The following is an 18,306-nucleotide window of genomic DNA, read 5'->3' on the forward strand; positions in this document are numbered from 1 at the left end:
TGAGGAATTGGACAACAGCGATGAGGATGTGGTGCAGCACCAGGACCATGCTCGCAGCCGCCCGCCTGCCCGCCCGCCTGCCCGCCGGCCCGGCAGTTGAGCTCGGTCAGCGCGTCCGCACCAGCTTCGCGGGGTCCGCGCGCGAGCCCGCCCCGGCCCCGCCCAGGCCCGCCCACCGCCAACCAGGCTCCGCCCACAGCCCAGCCCCCAGACGGCACCCCGGGGCTGGCGGCTCCTCGGACCCTCGCGCCCTGCGCCTGCCCCCAGCTCCCCTCTCGCTCCGTTCGCCCGTCCTCAGCCGCCAGGTCGCCGGCCCTCCGCCTCCTCTCCCTTCCCGCTGCTCGTCGCCGCTCCTGTCGCTACTTGGCAGGGTCACCTCTCAGGGGCCCCCACTTTTCTGATCTCACCCTCTCCCGCGCCACGGAGGGTCGCGGGGGCCTGGCGGCTGCCCGTCGCAGAGGGAATGGGGTGAGAGCACGTCGCAGAGGGAATGGGGCGGGGGCCCCGGCCTCGCTCCTCTCCCTCGGCCCAGGAGGAAGGGGCAGGCCCGGGAGAACGTGAGAAGTTGCCCGGAGCCGGCCAGGCCCGGAGGGCAGGAGCAGCTCTGCAGGGGCCGAGAGGGGGACACGTGCGCACGGACACACGCGCACACGCACGCGCACCCAGTCAGCCGCACGGCTCCGGGCACGGGGGCCTGCCACTGGGCGCCCGGGACCCGGCAGACGGGTCTGCACTGGCGTCTCCGGAGGTCTGAGAGGGTGCGGGCCCGGGGCCACGCCGCCCTCCGCTCTGCGGTGCGACCGGACCCGCGCGCCCCGAGCGCATTTCTCCGCAGAGAGGCCTCGGGGCTGGGGCGCCCGCCGCAGCCGTGACTCTTGCGCCCCCTGCTGTCGCGTCGCTGCCGCACAGCCGGGCCGGGTCCCAGCGGCCAGCTCCCAGCTGGGGTGGGGGCACTGTTTCTGACCCCCACTTGCATGAGACTGACTGAGTCGGTGGGAAGTGTCTGGACCGGAGGGGTGCACTTGGATTCTTGCCTGGTCTTTGCTGGGTGACCCTTTGTAGATCCCCGGTCCCTTCCTGGGCCTGTTTTTTCCATCTCCTTCACAGGACTGGCAGCAGACTCACACCTGAGGATGATGGGCAGGCAGCCAAAGTCCCCTGACAGTCCTCTGTGTCGTCTGGTCTGACCCTCAAGCCTTCCCTCTGCTCGGCTGGTCCCTCTCTCTGCAACTCCTTCAACATGTGCAGAGTGACTCAATGAACCCCCAGCCTCCCCACCGCCCTGGCTGATTCATCCCAGCCCTTGCTCCCTGGGGAGGAGTTCCTTCAAGGTTGAGTCACTGAGCCCAGTCCATGGACACCCTCCAGGCACCTGGCCCACAGAAACAGCAGAGCCCTGCCGTCCCACCAGCTTAGGGGGAGGTGTTCTCTCTTGTGGCCGGGTTCCTCCCCCTCTCTTTCTGAGGCATAGCTCTGGACACACTTCTTTCCCTGCCCAGACACCTTTGGTGGCTCCCTACTACTGGACAATAAAATGCACACCTCAGCCTGACTTGCCAGGACCCTGATTTATCTTGGCTGCCCTCCCCATCATCCCTTAAATTTCTCCTGCCTGCCCTGCTGAGCCCGGTGACTGACTCATTCCCACCTCTAGGGCTTTGCTCATGCCACCCCCCACCCCCTATGCCCTCTTGCCAGCCCTGGTTATTCAGGGGCCACTGGAAGGTGCACCTTCTCCAAGGGACCCCTGACTGCTGCCTCAGGCCTCTGAGTCCTCCTTCTTATGTGTTTCCTGAGAGTCTTGGCTGGAGGCTTGGGGAGGAGTAAGGAGCTTGCCTGTTACTGAGTGATCTAGGCCAAGTCAACACGCTTTCCTGCATCTGTAGAGTAAGGGCAATTTGTCCTATTTATTAACGTCGTAGAAAACATTCCATGGGCTCAGCTATGCAAAGGTTCTGGTCCACAAAGGGACTCCCTCCCGTTTATGGCCTGTTCTCACCTCTGGGAGGTGACTGGCAGATGTTAGGACAGTTGTGAGGACTGCATCTGAGTCCAGTGCCCAACATCTCCCAGTAGATCCTGGGTTTTGGAGAGCCCAGAAAGGACATGCTGTGACCACTGTCAAGAGCCACTCATTCTCCAAGGGACATCAGTGTCCTACCCTCCAGGCCAGGGTCAACCCTGCCTTGGGCAGAGCTGCCCTCCCAACTCCAGGCAGGACCTTCCAGCACTCACCTCTGGAGAAGTCATTTCTTGAATCTGTCATCCTGCAGCACAAGGGTTAGGTTCCCGGGAGAAGGAAATATGCTCCCTCCACTCAACGGGCTTCTTTTTGTGTCAATCTGAGCATTGTTCAGAGAGGGTGAGTCCTAACTCTGCCCTGGCCTTGCTGTGTGACTCTAAATGGTCACTGCACCTCTCTGGGACTCATTTTCTCCAGCTGGGAAATGTCATCAGACTAGATTCAACAGCACACCAAAAAGTGTGTGTGTGTGTACACCCTCATGTGCACCCACTCTTGACAGTATGCAGAGCTCTTTCTCAATCACCCCCTCACACAGTCTTTGAAATTCCCAACCAGCTCCCTGACACAGGAGCCAGCCAAGGCTCTGCAATGTGGCGCGCTGTCTGGTCTGCCAGGCTGAAAGTGAGTTGACCAGGTGTGGCCCCCTGATCCAAGGACAGGACTCCTCCCTGCCCTCGCAGATCCTGGCCCCCAGTCCATCTCTGCACTCGGTCATCCTGTGTGATCCTGGGTTCTCACCGTGGCTCTCGTTCCAGTGTTAATCCCCAGACCCACCGCTCTGACCAGACTCTCCTCTGAGTCACTTTCAATGTTCCCCGGTGACTCTGAAGGGCTGCCGGGTTTGAAACCCTGGGCCAGCTGCATCTCAGCCCCGGCCGACTGACCTCCGTGCCAGGAAGCGTAGTGTCAGGGCCGGGTACCCGTGGGCTGAGTGTGCATGACTGCAGCTGCGGGGGGTGAGGTGGTCCTGTGTCTGGAGGCTTGGACATTTCATAGGTATTTGCTGAGTCCTTCGTATTCCATCTCCCAGCAATGCTATAGTACGGGCACTATTACTAGTCCCAGTTGATAGATCAGGGAACGGAGGCACAGAGCAATTCCTAGATTCTCCACAGTCACACAGCTGATAAGTGAAAACAAACCGACATTGCCCACCCAGGCGGTTCTGCCTCATAGTGCTGAGGCGAACTGCTCCCAGGGGGTTTCCTAGCTGTCGTCTTTACAGAAGCAGATCACCAGGCCTTTCTTCTGTGGTGCTGTTGGCTGGGCTGTACTGCCACCAGGCTAGTGGAGGCGCACCAGCTATTTGTACTACCCAGGGACCTAGCTAAAAGCAAAACGAAACGCACTGCCATTAAATCGATTCCCCCGACAGTGACACTATAGGGCAGAGTAGCACGGCCCCATAGGGGCTCCAGGGCTGTCAGTCTATACAGGAGCAGACCACCACACCTTCCTCCCAAGGAGCAAAGCTGGTAGAGTCACCCCACCAACTCCTCAGTCAACAGCCCAAGCTTAATCCGCTGTGCCACCAGGGCTCCTGTTGCTTTTAGGTGGTATGGAGTGGGCTTCGGCGCCATCCTCACAATTGGGGCTACACTTGAGCCCATTGTTGCAGCCACTGGTCAGGCCATCTCATTGAGGGCCTTCCTCTCTTCCCCTGCCCCTCCGCTTTACCCACCATGACGTCCTCCTGACAACGTGTCCAGCATCCTTGCCCCTAAGGAGCACTGAAGCTGGACTTCCTCCAAGACAGATTTGTCTGTCCTTCTGATAGTCCAAGGTACTTTCAGTGTTCTTCTTCACTGCATCTCACAAGCACTGGTTCCTCTTCGGTCTTCCTTATTCACTGTCCAACTTTCGCGTGCACATGAAGTGACTGAAAATACCAGGGCTTGCGTCAGGTGTACCATCGTCCTCAGAGGGATATCCTTGCTTTTCAACACGGTAAAGAAGTCTTGTGCAGCAGTTTACCCAAAGCAATGCATCTCTTGATCTGCTGCTTCTGTGAGCATTGATTGTGCATCCGAGCAAGCCTAAATATTCGACAACTTCCATCTTTTCTCCCTTTATTATGATGTTGCCCTACTGGTCCAGTTATGACGGTTTTAGTCTTCTTTACATTGAGTTATCATCCATACTGAAGACTGCAATGCTTGATCTTTCATCAGCAAGTGCCTCAAGTCCTTCTCCTTTTCAGCAATCACGGTTGGGTCATCTGCAGATTGTAGGTTGTTAATAAGACATCCTCCGATCTGCATATTGTAGGTTGTTAAAAAGATATCCTCTGATCCTGATGCCACATTCTTATTCATATAATCCAGCTTCTCCAATGATTTTCTCAGCGTCCAGATTGGAAAAGTATGGTGCAAAGGTGCAACCCTGACACACACCTTTCCTGATTTTAAACCCTGCACAACTGCCTCCTGAGCCAGGTGCAGTTTCTATATGAGCACAAGGAAGTGTTCCGGAATTCTCATTCTTCTCAAGACTAGCTATAGCTTGTTATGATCCACACACTTGAATGCCTTTGCCTTTGCCTAGTCAATGAAACACTAGCAAATGTCTTTCTGGTATTCTCTGCTTTGAGCCAAGATCCATCTGACATCACCAATGATATCCCTGCTCCATATCCTCTTCTGAATTTGGCCTGAACCTCTGGAAGCTCCCTGTCAATGCACTGCTATAACTGTTACTAAACAATCTGCAGTAAAATTTTTTACTGATCCTCGATTCCCTGTGTTGCAGGCTCTTATCTGTAGCAGTGTGCATGCTCTGATCTAATCTGATTTGTAAGGTAGAATTGAGGTCATGATAGTGGGGTGAAGGAAGCACCAAAGAGCTAGAGGATACCAAGAAGATTAGGGGAGGGTGGGGAGAGAAAGGGGGAATCGATCACAAGGATCAATCTAGAACCCCCTCGCAGGGGGGTGAATAATGGAAAAGTGGGTGAGAGGCGACAGAGGATGATGTGAGATATGGAAAAAACAATCTATAACTTATCAAGAGTTCGTGAGGGAGGGCGACAGGGGAGGGAGAGGGAAGAAATGGGGAGCTAATATCAGGGGCTCAAGTGGGAAGAGAATGCTTTGAAAATGATGATGGCGGCATATGTGTGAATGTGCTGGACACATTGGAGGAATGTATGGATTGTGATAAGAGATGTAAGAGCCCCCAAGAAAAGTATTTAAGTTTTGTTATTGGTATGTGGTATCAGTAATATTTTTCTATCATTTGAGCATTGTTGGGTCACCTTCCTTTGGAAAGGGCACAAACATGGATCTCTTCCAGTCAGTTGGCCAGTGGCTGTCTTCCAAACTTCCTGGCATAGACAAGTAAGTGCTCCATCAGCTTGCTGAAATATTCCAATTGGTATTCCATCAATTCCTAGAGCCTCATTTTAGGCGAATGATTTCAGTGCAGCTTAAACTTCCTTCGGCACCATTGGTTCTTGCTCAGATGATACCTCCTGAAACGGTGAACCATCGTCTAGTTCTTTGGGGTTCAGGGGCTCTGTGCATTCTTTCCATCTTCTTTGGATGCTTCCTCCATCATTCAATATTTTTCCCATAGAATCTTTCAATGTTTCAACTCAAGGCTTGAATTTTTTCTTAAGTTATTTCGGGTTAAGATATGCTGAGCACGTACTTCCTTTTTTGGCTTTCTAACTCTAGGTCTTTGCACATCTCATTACAATAACTTATTATAATTCTAATATTTTAGCTATTGAGCAGGGAGCCAAAATTCAAACCCAGACCATCTAGTTCCAATTTGCACTTGAAATTCACATCCGCACCTCTTAGAGACAAATCAAGAAAGGACTATCAGTTCCCTGCTCTCCTTTTGGGCCCAAGAATGCAGCTTCTGAGGGTCCTGTGCCCTGGTGCTGGCTGTCCACGCATCTCTGAAGGGAAGCCCAGCCCAGCCCCTCGGTCACCTCTTCTCAGCTCTTACAAGCCACTTGGCTCATGCCCAGTGTCCTCCTGCCCTGGGCTGGGTATCCCTAGAGAGCCCTTCAGCCCACGTCCTGGGTCCATTGGACCCCAGGCTGTCCAGGAGCAGCCTCTGCCTTGTTCCTAATAATGACGGCCCCTCCCACCAGCAGGCCATTACACTAACAAAGCACTCCCTCACCCAGGCCCTGTCCCAAAGCCTTCGGGGCAGCTCCTAGTCTCAGATGACAAATGAGGACACTGAGGTCCAGAGCCATAAAAACACTTGTCCAAGATTACCCAGCGGCTTAGCTCAGGCACGCGGACCCACGCCCACTGGATCCACATCCAGTGCTCAGCCTTCCTCCGTGCGTCCACTCCGTCAGTCTCCCTCCCTGCTCACAACCATTGGGGATCAACTCTTGAAAAAGTTAGTTTTTTTCCAGATAATGGGAAGAATGTTCTTCCTGCTCAAAAGCTTCCCGGGTCTGCACTGTCCTTCCTCCCACACAGCCCCCGACTCGGGGGCAGGACATGCCCCCAAACTCCCCAATCGGGGCCAGGAATTATGTCTGACCCTTCATGTCATCCCCGTGGCCCAGTCTGGTGGAGCACACAGAGAAAACTCCGAGAAAAACAACCCACAAAGCAAACACTCCCATCGAGTCGGTGCCGACTCATAGCGACCCGACAGGGCAGGATAGAACTGCCCCTGTGGGTTTCCAAGGTTTGAACTCTTTACAGGAGTAGAAAGCCTTGTCTTCATCCCACGGAGTAGCTGTGGTTTCAAACTGCCCCCCTTACTGCCCAACATGTAACCACCAAACCACCAGAGGGATGGTTTTCTCTCACCGTCTTTCCATCACCTACAACTTGGTAGTAGCAGACAGACCCTCCACACACCCTCCAGCTCCCAAGACTAAACCTCCTGTTCCAGAAACCTTCCCAGTGCCTCACCTGTACCTATCCCATTGCCACTGACCACAGTCAGACCTCTGGACGCCCAGGTTCCGACCCCAACTCTGCACTGGGATGCTGGGTCAACCCAGGCAAGGCTCTGGCCCTTCTCAGCAGCTCTGAGAGTTGGTGGGACTCTGGCAGCCAGGTGCAGGGAGGCAGGGTTTGGGCAGGCTTAGCTGGCAGAAGGCAGCTCTCCCAGTGGGTGGTAGGCAGGCCTGCCTGGGCTTGTCAGGCCCAAGGACTGTCTGTAAGCAGGGCCCAGATGACAGTTCAGAGAGTGTGTGACTCAGTGTCACCAAGGCCTGAGGCAGGGCCCTGGGACTGAAAGAGGAAGGAACCTAGGCCCACTGTCCAAGGAGCTCTGCAAGGGGACAGTCCAAGAACCGTGAGCAGCAGCTGGCATCTCTGCAGGTTCTCCCTCCACAGAGAGCCTGTTCTCACAGCTTTGGCCCTGGAGGGGACAGGGGTGTACACTTGAGCATGCAACCCCACCCCCAGGTCATTGTGTGTGTCCACTGCCTGTCTGTTCACGTGATGTGGGTGAGGACTGAGGGAGTGTGAGTACCAGCTTGTCAGTGTGTGTCTGTGAAGGTGTGTGAAATTTCCACGGTGTAACTAAACGTGTCTGGGCATGCACAGATAGATGTAAGTTTCTATAACAGTATGTATGTAGGCAGGTCTGGATTTGTGTGCAGGTATGAATATGCACACATGTAGGTTTGTAAGTGTGGAGGTATGCATGTGTCCAGGCTTGACATGTGTGTACGTTTATGTGTGAGTATGTGCGTGCGTGTATGAGCATATGTGCCTGATCCAAATCACACCTGAAGAGGTGGGACCCATGGCCACATGCCTGGATCCAGCTCCGCATGTCTCTTGGCGGTGGCCTCGGGTGTGCAGGCCCGCAAGGAAAGGCACCTGATGAGAGGTGGACACAGGGATGTGTGTCTTGTGGCCCAAGGTGAGCAAGGGCTTCTCTCACACCCCTGGTGGCAGCTCTGAGTGAACGTGGGCCCCGGGGAAGCAGAGGGGTAGAGTGGCCCAGCCCTTCCATTTCCATATCATTTCGATGTTATTTACATAGACGTGTGTCTTATCTGCAGCAGGTGGTTGAGTCCAGGACCCTAGAGGAGGGAGGGACCTCATAGGATTCTAGCCAGAATCTGCCAGCCCACTCTTAGGGCCAAAGGTCCCAGGGAGCTTGGCATGCCCAGGCCTTGTCACACCTGAGGCTTGGCCTCTGCTGCCCAAGAGCCTTCCTTTCCAAAAGGCTGCCCAAGCCACACGCAGTCACATGCACACACACACACACACACACACACAGACACCCCCTCCGCTCTCACTCCTCTTCCCACAATCACTCACTGTCTTAGGTATCAGTAGCACTGTAACAGAAATATCACAAGGGCGGGGGGGGGGAGTGCTTTAACAAACAGAATTGTATCCCCTCGAGGTCTGGGAGGCTCAGAAGTCCAAGGGCGACGTCCTGTCTCGGTGGGCTCTGGGAAAGGCCTTGTCTGCTTTTCGGCTCTGCTCCTGGGCAGTCTCCGCGTGCCTTGACCCTAGTCTGCCCCACGGTCTGAAAGGTCTCTGCACTGGGACTCTGGGTCCAAAGGATACCCTCCCTTCTGGCTCTTCTGTTCATAGCAAAGCCCCCCCCCCTCCCACCTCTGGTCTCTGCTCTTTCCTGTAAGGTAAAGGTGAACGTGGCCACACCTCAGAGAGACTCCTTTTACATTGGATCAAGGTGTGACCTGAATAAGGGTGTTCTATCCCATCCTAAGGAGCCCTGGTGGTGTCATGGTTATGCGTTAGGCTGCTAACCCTAAGGCCAGCAGTTCAAATCCACCAGCTGCTCCACAGGAGAAAGAAAAGGCTTTCTACTCCTATAGAGAGTTACAGGCTCAGAAACCCACGGGCAGTTCTGCTCCGTTCTGTAGGGTCCCTATACATCAGAACCAACTCGATGGCGGGGGTGTTTTTATGTATTTGGGTTTGTTTGTTTGTTTTCCAGTTTTACTCCATCCTAATCTTACCTCATTTACATAACACACATAATATACTAATTGTTGATATAAACCTAAACCTGCCTCATTTATGCATAGAAGTCAGTATTTACAACACATCACAAAATGGGACATAATAATATCAGATCACAAAATAGAAAACAACCACATATTCCTGGGAATTATAGGCCAGCCACGTTAGCCTAGATTTTGGTGGGAGCACCATTCAATCCAGGATGTTCCATTCCACCCTGTAGCACCCCTAAATACATGTTTTTGCCACAAGCACCCTACCATATATCCCAAGAGTCTTAATTTGACCCCCAAATCTAAAATCTCATCTAAATTAAATACTGGCTAGACTTTAGACATAATCTATCCTGGAGCAAAATTTTCTCTTCACGTGTGAACCTGTGACATCGGGAACATACGCCATCTGCTTCTAACGTACAGTGGTGGAGCAGGCACTGAGTAGACATTTCCACTGCAACTGTAAGACCTGAAGAGAAAAGAGGAATCACAGGCACCTGCACGTCCCAAACCCAGACGACCATCTAAGCAATGACCCTGTCCTCCAGACTCTGGGTGCTGGCCATCTCTGGATTCTGGGGGGAGGACCCTTAGCTCTCGGCTTCAGCTCCATCCCGCAGGACCTGACACAGCAAGCCTACTGGCTGGACTTTGAGAGGCCCCACCCTCCCAGTCCATCGAAGCCATGGCCCATCCATCTGGGCCCTGACAGAACCCATTTGGTTGCCTATTGGCAGTTCCACACTCAAGAACCAAGTTGGTAGAGATCTGATTCTTTGAAATCTTGGAGACTGGAGGAAGCTCTTTGGGACCCAGGAAGCTCTGCTTCGTATGCATCTGTCTACATTTCTGTTAATTTGTGAGCTGTTCAAGGGTGTCCCTTGGATGACAACAGATGTAGCTCCTCTGGACTACTCCCTGCTTAGTTCTTGGGTCAACTTCTTAGCGGTACCTACTGGTCGGGCCTCTTCCTGGTCCTTGGCCCCTCAGTACCTTGGGCTTCATGCAATTGCCCAGCCTCTGCTCTGCCTGGCAAGTGTTACACAGCAATTTAGTTTTACCAATAAGTGCCTAGAGGCACCCCACTCCTTCAGTAAGCCTCAGCCCCAAAATTCTCAGCTCTCTCTGAAAGCCTCCCACTCAAAGGCATTCTGATTTCTCACTCTGTGGATCTCCTCCTACACCATCGAAGGGCGGTCTCTTGGTCATGCTGCCGCTGTTTCTCTGTCACTGCTCCTCCCCGTCTGTGCCTTCTATGGGGTCACAGCTTCCCACCTTCCTCTCAGACCCTCCCAAGGAGTGCCTTGGATGCCCATTGGTCAGCCAATGGTTTCTCAACCTATATCTTTTGCTATTAGGTATCTTAAAACTTTCCCAGTCTTTGCCCGCGTTCCACTTCCAAATCCACTTCCACATTTTAGGTATCTGTTAGGACAGCACCCTGCTCCTGGTACCAAATTCTGCTTCGTTCTGGTGCTGCTAAAACAGAACCACCACAAATCGAGGGCTCTCACAGATATTTATTCTCTTGGCTAGCCCAGGGGGAAGTTGCTTCTGCTCCTGGGCAGTCCTCCCGTGGTGTGGCATCAATTGCCCCTCCCTTGGGTCTAGTGAGTTCTCAGCAGAACCTCCCTGGGTCCAAAGGTCACACTCCATTCCCAGCTCCTCTCTCTTGACAATGAGGTCCTGTTTTTTCTGCTTGATTCTCTCTCCTTTTATTGCTTGTAAGATTAAAAGGTGCTACAGGCCACACCTTAAAGCTCCACTTACACCAACCGGATCAGGGCTGTGACCCAAGTAAAAGTGCCACATCCAACCATAAGTCTTCTCATAGACTTAACACACATCACATAGGCTTCAATAGTGAAACCCAATCCTACCTTACTAGCGCATAAAGAAAGGTAAGAATGACAACATCCCAAATGGAGGAGAGTCGCGTCAGCTCGCTAAGCGGAGGGCAGCCACACGATACTGGGAACCATGGCCAAGCCAACTTAGCGCACAGGGCTTTCTGGGAGTAGGTAATTTAATCTGTGACACACCTATATACCCCACTACGCCTATATACACACACACATTCCTATATACAGGAGGGCTTCATAAAGTTCGTGGGGAAATTAAATGAAAAGATAATGGTATTTTTCCACAAACCTTTTCAGCGCCCCCTTGTACAGACACATGCACAGAGCACCTCTGACACACACTGATACATACCCACACACTCCTATATGCACCTGTGCTCACACATACTCACACTAACACATTCCTACCCATAGAGGCTCACACACACTTGCCCTATACCTCCTTCCACGACCACAGGGATGCCCTGCCCCGGGTGCCCAGATCCACTAGAGTAAACTTTTCTATGTCCAAGGCTGACCCTGCCTCACCCATCTCCATGTGCCTCTCAATTGCCCGTAGGACAAAGTCCGAGCCCTGGTCCCTACCTTTAGGGCCATCAAGGTCTTTAAGCCCCAGAAAAGCCTCAGCTCTGTTTTGCCCACACTCTACCTCTGGCCCACTGCACTGCTCGCAGACCTTCACACCCACACCCATCAGTGACTCCTCTGCAGGCCGCCTCCCCACTCCCCACCAGCCCAGGGTGGAGAGCTTCTTCGGCTCTGCTCCCTGCTGTGTCCACAGCACCTAGAGCCTAGAGGAATTGCTCCAAATGATATCTACCAAGTTACACAAACGAGTGGCCGAACCCCTCTCTCTGTTTGCTCTGCCCCCTTGTGTATGATTTACCCAGCACCATGTGTTTCCCTAGGGGGCTCCCCGATCAGGCTGGGTGCTGCTCAGGGTAGAGCCCACCTCTGATTCAGCTCCTATGTATGAGTCCAGCCCAGGAGTAGGGGCTACACTAAGACGGAGCCCAGGGCAGGGTGACCCTCCCAGTGAAGCGCACGGTGTCTGTAGAGTGGAGCCCCCTGAGCCAATCACACCCTCACACCTGTCCCAGGTAAGAGGCCTCTCCCCGAGCTGAACCCCTGTGGAAGTCACTCTGACTAGCCATCCAGTCCCTGCTTGCACACTCCCAGAGACAGGGAGCTCACTTTCTTCCCATGTGGGCTTTTCTGCCTGGCCCTGACTCCTCCCACCGGCCGCAGCCTGTCAAACCCGGATCACCCCAGCCTGGGATTCCCATGGAAACCAGGAAGGAAGCCAGCAGACGGAGAAACAGCTCCCAGCGTTCTCTAGGCAATGCCAGCCTTTCCAGCTTGGGGCAGAGGTGGTTCAGGCTCCTTCAGCCACAAGACCACCACCATCAGAGATTCGGGCCAGGGCAGGACTGGCCCAGGAAACTCCTGGGTGACCAGAGTCCACCTCCCCTCCCTGAGCCCCTTTTCCAACTGTGCCCCATCCCTCTTAGTGAGTCCTCTCCCCTCCCACTAAGCCACATCAGTCCCTAGCCCTCCCTCCTAAAGAACCCCCTCCTGCCTAGTTCTCTTCAACTCCAGAATCCTGACCCCTCACCCAGCCCCGAATCCCCACCCCATATTGACTCCCACTGCCCATCCCCATCTCCCTCACCAATGTGTCCCCCAGCCCCCCCAAAGTTGGAGAGCCTAGCCAACTCCAGTCCCATAGAAATGCGTCCCCCTGGCCCCAGCCTGGCTGGCTGGGCCATGAAGGGGGTAGAGCCAGTCCTCAGTCCCTGGTGGCCACCTGGAGCCCTGTCCCACCCCACCTAGACAGTTGTGCCCACTGGCTTGTTCCTGGGCTAGCTGCACTCCATGGACAACGAGTCACTAACCCCAGGTCCCCATGCACCCACTACACACACACACACACGGCTGCTGGGAGCTGAGCCCACCAGGAACGGTGAAGCAGCAGGAAGGCCCCTCGCTCTGAGAACTCCCTGCCCACTCCAAAGCCGTCAGACTGCGAGGCCCCAGCCTGTGGCTGCAGGCTTCTTAGAACTCTGTGAGCCTCCCGTTCTAAGAACACCAGAGTCTCTATTGCCACAGCTTTGATTTCAAGGGCCTCAGCTTGACTTCGTATACCCTCACAATGCCAGAGCCCTGGGATGGGAGAATGGAGGAAGCCAGAATTATTCCTCTGACTGCCCAAGTCTGCAGGACTCCAAGACTCTCAAGTCACGTCCCAGCAAAGGCTCAGTGAATGCAAGGGGAGAGGGGAACCCTGACTGGGGCCTGGAGTTCAAGATGGAGGACGGGGGTTTGAGGAGCATGGTGGGAGGGGCAGGAGCAGTGGGTGGGGGTGGGGGGCACTTAGGGACCTTTTCACCTTAGATGGGTATTCACAATCCACTGCCCCAGTTCCCTCACCTGTCAACTGGGGAGTCACAGCAGAGACCAATCCACAGGAGGCCTTGTTTTGTGTAGACCAGCGCCTGCCTGCAGGAAATGGCTGTCACTTCTCTCCAGCAGCCTTGGGGTGTGGTGGGCAATTGAAGTGTTTAACCATGTCCTGGCTGCTCATGTGGCATGAGTTTGCCATTCCCCGATCTCCCCCAAGTCCCACCTCCCCACCTCCCCTCCCTCTCCACCTTCCCTGGTGGACTGCAGTCCTTGGCCTAGGCACCAGGCCTGCCAAGAGGGGAGAGCTGGGCTCCAGGGCCAGGCATCCCCTGACACGCCCCTCTAGGCCTCCGTTTCCTGGTGGGTACAGAGTGGGGCCTTCCCCTGATGTTCCATGATCCCAGAACTCAGGCTGTGTGGCCAGGCCTGGCTGGAAGGAGCCCACAGAAGCCACACTCCTGGGCCATGTGATCGGGTGGAGGAAGGGAGGAACATGGGAAGAGACCAGGGGACCTCAGTATGGGGACCCAGGTGTCCCAGGGCTGCAGGGCCATGTGATCAGTCCCTTTACACCTGGCAGGAACACACCCCCCTAGTCGTCCTCGGCAGGCCCCTGAGCATGGCTGCCTCAGGAAGAGCGATGGCAGAGATGGCCCCTCCATTCTCCCAGCCCAAGGACCCTCAGCATCCCTGGACTTGGAAGCCTCCACTCCTCTGTTTACATCATCCCCCAGGCTCGGGCACCCCTCCCTGCCCACCCCTCCCCCTTTAAGATTTAGAGAATCAAATGTCCTTAAAGGAGGAGGGAAGATAATGCCCCCCCCCCACTAAGTGCCAGGCCCACCCCTTTTTTATAGGCTCAGCTATGACAACACAGAGGCTCTGGGAGCTGAGGACCTTGTTGACAGTGATACACTGAGAAACAGCCGAGCAGGGCTCTGAGCCCAGGACAGCCAGCTCCCACACCTGCGCCTCTTCCACGAGGCTGACTCCAGAGCGTGTCCTGGGCCCTGCCTCTTGGCTCTTAGGGCTGCACTAGAGCAGTCCCCTCACACCAACAGCCCCCCACCTCCCCACACTTCAGGAGGCAGAGGTCACTGCCCCCCTTTTCTCTGGACTCCCCAAGCTGCAAGCTAGAGGCAGCCGAAAGCTGAAAGCCGGGCCATTCGGCTTCCCGATTGATGGAAAGACAGGAGTAGGCAAAGGCACCGCGGTGGGACTGGGAGATGTGGCGTTCCGTTTCTAAGCACCCGTCGCTATGGAAGCCAGGTGCTGCCAACCTAAAGCACAGCAACCAGGCACAGGGCGGAGGGCAATTCCGAGGGGAGGGGGGCTCTCAAGGCAGCCCAGTGAACTTCATGCATCCTCTGGGTTGGAGGGCTCAATCTGCTGCCCCAGCTGGCCTTAGAAGGGGAGAACCAGAGGCCAAGAGGTCAGAGCCCCGGGCCAGAGATAAAGCAGAGAGACCCAGAGAGAGACACCCAGAGACAAATTAAATGAGACCAGAGAGATTGTGAAGGACAGAGGGAGAGGCAGAGGTGGGCGAGGACAGGGGCTGCTCGCTTGCTCGCTGGCTTGCTCGCTCCCTAAGACAGACAATTGGCAGAGAGGGATGGACTCCCAGGCAGGGAAAGGGTAAGCCAGGGACAGCGGAGAGAGGCCCGGCCTGACTGACAGAGATGGATGGGCGAGTGACAGACGGAGATTAGCCTGAGGCTGGAGGCAATATAGAGGGAAATCATAAAAGGCAGAGAGGGCTGGGCGCTAGAGACGGGCTGGCCAGACAGTGCAGTAGCGGCAACAAGACGGCAGGGACCTAGAGGCAAGTCCTGGCCTGGCCCCAGGTCTGGGCCCTCCCTCTCCACCCTGCCCACCCCCAGCCTGGCACCACCATCTTCATCCTCACCCCCGGCCTCTCCCTTGGGAACACGGATGCGCTGAAAACACTGTGGCCAGCAAGGTCCCCATCTCTCTTACCTCCAAGGGGCAGGTCTTGCCCAAGATCACACCCTGAATGACAGTGGACAAAGCTGCAGGAATTCAGGCCGTGGGGCAACTAGTTCATAGCTCTCCCCTCACCCAAAAAGGTGGGGCAAAGTCCCTTCCTCCACAGCTGGCCCTGGGTCCTAGTCCCCGGGGGGGGGGGGGTGGCCCAGGATGGAGCAGACAGTCTCTGGTGGAGAGATGGACCGCTGACCATCTCAGGACTGGCTAGGGAAGACGGAAGGCTCTGAGAAGCCTGGAGCAGCCTGGCCCTGGGCCGTCAGGGAGGGAGAAAGGAGCATTGGACAGGCAGGTCTAAAGCATGGTGGCACCCTGTATGCAGAGCAAAACTGGGCTCTGTGAGGTTTTCCATGGCTGATTCTTCAGGAGTAGATAGCCAGGCCTTCCTTCTGAGGTACCTCTGAGTGGCCCCAACCATCTCTCTTCTGGTGAGCAGCAGACCCCTCACTGCTCCCACCAGGAAGGGACTCCCTTGAGAACCCACATCCAGCTCCTCTTGTCCTCCCTGAATCCTACAGGAGGAGGGGCAGGAGTCTGCTGTGGCCCCAAGAGAAAGCACCTTGACCTAGCCGCCAGTCCGCAGGTGCCCCCTGCAGGTTGTGGGGGGGTGGAGATCTCTTGCAGCCCATGCAGGTTGGAAGCTCTAGCAGAGGCCCTTCTGAAGAGGTCAGGTAGCCCCCCTGGAATGAGGGGGAGCTCAGGTCTGCTCAGAGACCCTTTCCACAGGGAGGGCGTAGTCCCAAGCCTGCTCTTGAGGGATGAGGACTGTCAGACACCACATTCTCTCTCTCTCTCTCTGTCTGTGCCACTCCTCCCCTCCCCTCCCCTCCCCTCGTTTCCCCTGTCTAATGGTGGAGCTAATTTTCCCTGGGACTGTGAACACTGTCCTCACACCTGACAGCCTGCTCAGGGAGCTCCCCATGCCATGAGGGCGCCCCATCCACCAAGCCTCCCCAGGGGAGGGTGTCCCCTGCTTGTGTGATGCATGTTGTTTGTTTTTTTTACTACCCATCATGAGCTGGGTACTGTCTGCCCCACAGAATCATAATGTTTCATGTGAAACATTTTACAATCATTGTCCATTAAATTATCCAGCGTGGTCTCTGAGGGGGGCCAGCTGCCTCCACGTCCCACAGCTCCCAGCCCCCACCTCTTTCTGTTTGCACACCACCCCCCACCCCATGAGGGCAGGTGGACCTAGCAGTAGAGGCCTGCTTCCTAGGTATCTGACTCTGTCCGTGGCACCCACAGTGGGGGGCAGTGACGGAAACAGTTGGGGGTGGGAGGGGCTGCTGCAGACCAGCCTTACCCCACCCCACACACACCCAGAAAGTCGATCCTCCATGCTCCCCTGGGCCCCAGTGCCTGGAAGGCAGCACAGATCAATGGGACTGCTCCCAGACTCCCCTTCCAGCAGCCAGGACTCAGCTAGCCAGAGTCCCTGTCAGGGTGTGGCTCTGAGGGAAGGCTGTGGGTGCAGGGCAGTGAGCCTCGATCCTCGGGAGCCTGGCCCTGGGCAGGTGGTGGTTGCCATGGTGGCGATGGAGGCTGGTGCTGGCACCTGCACATGTATGTGTGAGTGCATACATGTGTGCATGCGTGCATGCGTGTGTGTGTGTGTGTGTGTGCATCTACAGCTCTGAGAACAGTCTGTCTGAGCTGAGCTCCACTTCCTACCTATGCCAGCCTGAGCCTCTCTGAGCTGTTCCCTGGTGTTTGGAGCGGGGCAGGGGTAGGCGGAGGCATGCCGAGAGAACACACCACTAGTGGCCCCTGAGAGGCTGGAAGAGCCAGTGTAGGCAGAGATCTGGGGCCCAGCTGGCCATCCGACATGTTCTGCTACATGAAAGGTTGTATTACTGTAACTCCTCTCAGACTAGCCTCAAGGGAGGAGGACTTGGGGTCTTCTCACCCACCTCAAATCCCCCTCCCCTTATGGGAGTGGGGAGGGTGGTTTGGCAGCCACCAGGGAGAGAAAAGGGCACTAGTGATTAGGAAGCTAACAACCGAGGATCCAAGAGGGGCCCTGAACTGCCGGGCCTTCCATCAAGGCTATAGGAGGTGGGGGACAGGTTGCACATCAGTGAGGAGGAGAGAAGAGGCTGCAATGTGGGGGTGGCAGCCAAGTCCAGCCAGCCACTGACCCTGAATTATAACCCTGGATGAGTCACTACTACCTTGGGACCTCAGGATCTATGTGAGGACAATGGGCTAAAGAGTCAGTCTCTCTCTCTCTCTCTTTCTTTCTCTCTCTCTCTCTCTCTCTCCTTGTCTCTTGTCTCTCTCCCCTGCATATCATATGTTCCAACCCCAGCAGGCCCAATACTAGGCCCCAGAGCCAGGAAGATCCAGGGAGGAATGTAAGGGATCAGGCTTGCCCTAGGTACCCAGCTGAGTCAAAGATCCCAGAGGGTGGGGAGTAAAGCGACTGGAATAGTGGCTGGGTCAGGAGTCAACAGGCCCCTCTTGAATGACATCTGACCCTAAATCCTTGCTAACATTGGCCAAGCTCCCGGCTTTGCCAAGTCCTTCTCTGGATGCTCCACCCACCACCCCACTATACACTAACCTGCCCCTGTTCATGCAAATGTCATTCAAACTGAGGGCAAAGGCACCTCCTGGGGAACAGTTCTCTTTTAAAAACCTGGCCAGCAAGACTGGGCAGGAGGTCTTAGCTTGAGTTTAGCGAAACCCTAGCAGAATCCACATTCTCTGTCTCTAACAACCCAAGTGGGCTTGTGCAAGTCTCTCTTCCTTCCTGGGCTTAGTTGACAATGAACTCGGAGCCCAATGGCACAGTGGTTAAGCGTTGAGCTGCTAACCCTAAGGGCAGCAGTTTGAAACCACCAGCCGCTCTGAGGGAGAAAAAATGGAGCTTTCTACTCCCGTAAAGAGTTACAGTCTCAGAAACCCACAGGAGCGGCTCTACCCTGTCCTCTAGGGTTGCTAAGAGTTGGGTCAACTCGATGACAGTGAGATTTTGAGTTTTTAAAAATGAACTCTCCCATTTAAATCACAAACAAGTGACATCATTAACAAACCTCTCCAGGGGTTCCTTACTGCCTGTACTGCGCCCCCCTCCA

At 55.2% G+C, this 18,306-nt stretch overlaps 1 protein-coding gene across 1 annotated transcript in view; it reads right to left on the bottom strand.

Annotated features, from left to right (window-relative positions):
• Window positions 1-18,306, bottom strand: part of PDE2A (phosphodiesterase 2A) — a 99,240-nt gene that overhangs the window by 66,729 nt on the left and 14,205 nt on the right. The window lies entirely within an intron of this gene.

Source organism: Tenrec ecaudatus, chromosome 4 (assembly GCF_050624435.1).
Source record: "Tenrec ecaudatus isolate mTenEca1 chromosome 4, mTenEca1.hap1, whole genome shotgun sequence".
NCBI classification, from domain to species: Eukaryota; Metazoa; Chordata; class Mammalia; order Afrosoricida; family Tenrecidae; genus Tenrec; species Tenrec ecaudatus.